Here is a 6,173-nt window from a genome sequence, read left to right on the forward strand (position 1 = left end):
ATGCATGCAGATCTTGGAGGAACACTATCTCAAGATCCTGGAACAACTCACCAAAAAGTTGGAGAGAATTCAGCTCAACAACTGGCCAGAGGCGTTCCAGGTGGCGGCCAGGTGGGCCAAAAAGAAGTTTGGCCGAAGATTACACCCGACCACCCTGGATATCGCCCAGGAAACAGTGGCCCCAATTTGGAGAACTGTAAGACGCACAACTCCAGTCTCCACCAGCAACAGATTCACTGCTCTAGTGAATCCTCCACCACCCCCACCCACAGCGGATAGAATCACCCACACTACGCCCCGGAACCAGGACCAGTACCAGAGGGAGTGGCCGACACTGCGGCAGACATGCACCCCCAGGATCAGCGCTCCTAAACCCCACCGAGCACCAGCACAGAACCGGAGAAGGACCCGTGGAACCCCAGAAAACCACAGGGACTGGACTCCGGAACCACTACCACAAAGGCCCCAAAAACCCAGACACAGACGGGACCATGACCACTCTGGCCCCACCGCTAACCCCCACTCAGCTCCTAATTCTAACCGCACCCCTACCCCTATCCCTGACCCCAACCCCCACCCTAACCCCAACCCTGACCCCAACCCCCACCCCCACCCTAACCCCAACCCTGACCCCAACCCCCACCCCCACCCTAACCCTAACCTTAACCCTACCCCTATCCCTATCCCTGACCCCAACCCCCACCCCCACCCTAACCCTAACCCTGACCCCCACCCCCACCCTGACCCCAACCCCAACCCCCACCCTAACCCTAACCCTACCCCTGAGCCCAACCCCCACCCCCACCCTAACCCTAACCCCACTCCCACTCCGACCCCTGACCTGAACCCTGCACCCACTCCCACCCCCCCACCCCACGCCACTGGAGTCGGAGTAGCGGAGGAAATCTTCTACCCGACCAGACACCCCCGAACAACGCGGAAGGTCCAGGAATGGACCATCAGAACCAGCAAACCGAACATAATCCTAGGGGACTCCAACCTCTCCAGGATCCAGTCCCACTCCAGGGGAGACCTACAAATTGACAGCTACCCCGGAGCAACATTTTATCATATCGCAGGACTCCTGGAGAAAACCCAAGTGAATCCCAGAGTACAGAGAGTCATCCTGTCCACTGGGATTAACAACAAGGACCAGCACCCTAAAAAAACAGCAATAAAACAGCTGCAGACCATGCTGAGGATGACAAAAAACACCTTCCCGGCAGCAGAAATTTGGATCCCGTTAATTAATTATTCCCAAAACCTGGAACCCCGCCAGAAATCCAATTTGGAGGAGATCAATAATCACATTCTCCGAAACATGCCACATGTTCCCAAGCTTCCGGAGGAGGACTTCCGCACTACACGGGACGACATCCACTGGACAGAGAGAACAGCTGGCAAGATGTTGGAACACTGGCTAAAACATTTAAACTGAGAATCCCCACAAACCCAAACACAAACAGGGAGGGGAATAAGAACATTATACTGCTGGCACAAAACTTTTCACCCACACCAAATCAAATTAGTTTACTGGACAAAGGCCTATCATTCGTACCGACGGCAAACATTAGAAAAAAACAAAAAGAAACCCTCAGAGGAGAAGCTCAGGAGTTTCACAGAAAGCTGAAACTAGCTGTCTTTTTTGAGGGATCAGAAAACACAAACAGAACACCCTTTATGGCCCGATCCAACTGGGAACCCAGGGAGAGCCAAATCCCGGGTACAATCACACAACTCATAAAGGACAACAACACCCTGATCAAGGCACTTAACCCCCAAACCCATAAAGACAAAAACAACCTCAGCAGAGGAGAGAGCCAAGCACTACATCAGCTGGCAAACAATAAACAAATTGTCATCAAACCAGCTGACAAGGGGAGTGCCATAGTAATCATGGACAGAACACAGTACATCCAAGAAGCACACAGACAATTAAACAACACTACACACTATAAAAAATTAATTCGACCCATATATCTAGACACAGCACAAGAAATATATGACATTATACAGACACTATTAGAAAACAATTACATCACAAAAAAACAAAGTTTTTACCTAAGGGGGGAGGAAAATCCTAGACCAAGGGTTTTTTACCTCCTCCCCAAAATACACAAACAGCCTCAGTCCTGGAGTGTACCATATGAGATCCCGGCAGGGAGACCTATTGTTTCAGACTGCAACAGCGAATCCTACAGGATCGCAGAATACATAGACCATTTCCTCACTCCACTGTCAACTAAACACAACAGCTACATAAAAGACACATACGACTTCATACGCATAGTTAAAAACACTAAAATAACACAGGACACCATTTTATTCACAATTGACATAGATAGTCTCTACACAAACATAAACACTGCAGCAGGGCTAACAGCTGTAAAACTCTGGATGGAGAAATACCCGGACGACAGCCGCCCGGATACATCTCTCCTACAACTGTTAGAAATCAACCTGACAAAAAATGATTTTGAATTCAACAAAGAATTCTTTTTAGAAATCAGCGGCACAGCGATGGGTAAGAAATTTGCACCGGCCTACGCTAACATTTACATGGCACACTGGGAGGAGACTGTTTTTCAAAAATGCCCCAAATTACCCACCAATTATTTTAGATACTTAGATGACATATGGGGAACATGGACACACAGTTTAGAGGACTTCAAACACTTTATACAAATCCTCAACACACACCATAGAATGATAACAGTTAAATACATCACGCATAACCAACAAATAGATTTCTTGGACACTACCACATACAAGGGACCCTCTTTTTCCCAAACACACACTCTAGACACTAAAGTTTTCTTTAAAGAGACTGACACACACACACTTTTACATAAAAACAGTCTCCACCCTAAACACACTTTCAAGGGCCTGATCAAATCACAATTGCTCAGGTTCAACAGGATTTGCACACAGGTAATAGATTTTGAAGAGGCTACCCAGACCCTCTTCAATGCATTAAAACCAAGGGGGTATTCCAGATCTTTCCTTAGACAGGTCCGGAAAACTTTCTTGACCACCAGACAACAAGACACGCGCAAAATCATTCCGCTAATCACCACCTACTCAGCATTTAGCCTAGCTGCAAACAGAAAAATTAAATTAAATCTAACCCGCACTCTACAGAACACAAACATTATCCAGGACTATAAAATTATCTCAGCATATAAAAGAAATAAAAATCTTAAAGATCATCTGGTAAGCAGCAAACTACCAGAAATTAATACTTTACCGACACAGGGCCCAATATTTTACAAACAAGCCACTACAGTCAGAAACACCACTACCAACACAACCTACATAATAAAACAAACACTAAATAAAAACACTAAAAACTGCATATATGCCATTAAGTGCAAACAATGTGGTATAATATATGTAGGAGAAACAGGGAACACAATTAAATGTAGACTAGCACAACATATATACAACATTAGAAATCACAGAGAGACAGACACACACCTGGTGGCTCATTTCCTTCACCATGGACTTGAGGCACTAGAAATATCGGGCCTTCAAATGAACAATAATTGGACACCGGAGGAGAGACGCAGGTTTGAGAAACACTGGATTCTCAAACTTAGCACTCTATTTCCAAGAGGACTAAATCAACGCACATAGAGCACCGACACAAGAGGGACCAAATTCTTCCTACTTAAAGGCTTCAGTACCCTGAATGGCCAGTGCAAACTTTTATTTCCCAAGAGGCCCTAATATGGGACAACTTGGGAAATAAAGATTTCTTACTTACCTAACCCTAACCCTAACCCTAACCCTAACCCTAACCCTAACCCTAACCCTACCCCTGAGCCCAACCCCCACCCCCACCCTAACCCTAACCCCACTCCCACTCCGACCCCTGACCTGAACCCTGCACCCACTCCCACCCCCCCACCCCACGCCACTGGAGTCGGAGTAGCGGAGGAAATCTTCTACCCGACCAGACACCCCCGAACAACCCGGAAGGTCCAGGAATGGACCATCAGAACCAGCAAACCGAACATAATCCTAGGGGACTCCAACCTCTCCAGGATCCAGTCCCACTCCAGGGGAGACCTCCAAATTGACAGCTACCCCGGAGCAACATTTTATCATATCGCAGGACTCCTGGAGAAAACCCAGGTGAATCCCAGAGTACAGAGAGTCATCCTGTCCACTGGGATTAACAACAAGGACCAGCACCCTAAAAAAACAGCAATAAAACAGCTGCAGACCATGCTGAGGATGACGAAAAACACCTTCCCGGCAGCAGAAATTTGGATCCCGTTAATTAATTATTCCCAAAACCTGGAACCCCGCCAGAAATCCAATTTGGAGGAGATCAATAATCACATCCTCCGAAACATGCCACACGTTCCCAAGCTTCCGGAGGAGGACTTCCGCACTACACGGGACGACATCCACTGGACAGAGAGAACAGCTGGCAAGATGTTGGAACACTGGCTAAAACATTTAAACTGAGAATCCCCACAAACCCAAACACAAACAGGGAGGGGAATAAGAACATTATACTGCTGGCACAAAACTTTTCACCCACACCAAATCAAATTAGTTTACTGGACAAAGGCCTATCATTCGTACCGACGGCAAACATTAGAAAGAAACAAAAAGAAACCCTCAGAGGAGAAGCTCAGGAGTTTCACAGAAAGCTGAAACTAGCTGTCTTTTTTGAGGGATCAGAAAACACAGACAGAACACCCTTTATGGCCCGATCCAACTGGGAACCTAGGGAGAGCCAAATCCCGGGTACAATCACACAACTCATAAAAGACAACAACACCCTGATCAAGGCACTTAACCCCCAAACCCATAAAGACAAAAACAACCTCAGCAGAGGAGAGAGCCAAGCACTACATCAGCTGGCAAACAATAAACAAATTGTCATCAAACCAGCTGACAAGGGGAGTGCCATAGTAATCATGGACAGAACACAATACATTCAAGAAGCACACAGACAATTAAACAACACTACACACTATAAAAAATTAATTCGACCCATATATCTAGACACAGCACAAGAAATATATGACATTATACAGACACTATTAGAAAACAATTACATCACAAAAAAACAAAGTTTTTACCTAAGGGGGGAGGAAAATCCTAGACCAAGGGTTTTTTACCTCCTCCCCAAAATACACAAACAGCCTCAGTCCTGGAGTGTACCATATGAGATCCCGGCAGGGAGACCTATTGTTTCAGACTGCAACAGCGAATCCTACAGGATCGCAGAATACATAGACTATTTCCTCACTCCACTGTCAACTAAACACAACAGTTACATAAAAGACACATACGACTTCATACGCATAGTTAAAAACACTAAAATAACACAGGACACCATTTTATTCACAATTGACATAGATAGTCTCTACACAAACATAAACACTGCAGCAGGGCTAACAGCTGTAAAACTCTGGATGGAGAAATACCCGGACGACAGCCGCCCGGATACATCTCTCCTACAACTGTTAGAAATCAACCTGACAAAAAATGATTTTGAATTCAACAAAGAATTCTTTTTACAAATCAGCGGCACAGCGATGGGTAAGAAATTTGCACCGGCCTACGCTAACATTTACATGGCACACTGGGAGGAGACTGTTTTTCCAAAATGCCCCAAATTACCCACCAATTATTTTAGATACTTAGATGACATATGGGGAACATGGACACACAGTTTAGAGGACTTCAAACACTTTATACAAATCCTCAACACACACCATAGAATGATAACAGTTAAATACATCACGCATAACCAACAAATAGATTTCTTGGACACTACCACATACAAGGGACCCTCTTTTTCCCAAACACACACTCTAGACACTAAAGTTTTCTTTAAAGAGACCGACACACACACACTTTTACATAAAAACAGTCTCCACCCTAAACACACTTTCAAGGGCCTGATCAAATCACAATTGCTCAGGTTCAACAGGATTTGCACACAGGTAATAGATTTTGAAGAGGCTACCCAGACCCTCTTCAATGCATTAAAACCAAGGGGGTATTCCAGATCTTTCCTTAGACAGGTCCGGAAAACTTTCTTAACCACCAGACAACAAGACACGCGCAAAATCATTCCGCTAATCACCACCTACTCAGCATTTAGCCTAGCTGCAAACAGAAAAATTAAATTAAATCTAACCCGCACT

The sequence above is a fragment of the Conger conger genome, chromosome 13, assembly GCF_963514075.1.
Source record: "Conger conger chromosome 13, fConCon1.1, whole genome shotgun sequence".
Classification (NCBI taxonomy): Eukaryota; Metazoa; Chordata; class Actinopteri; order Anguilliformes; family Congridae; genus Conger; species Conger conger.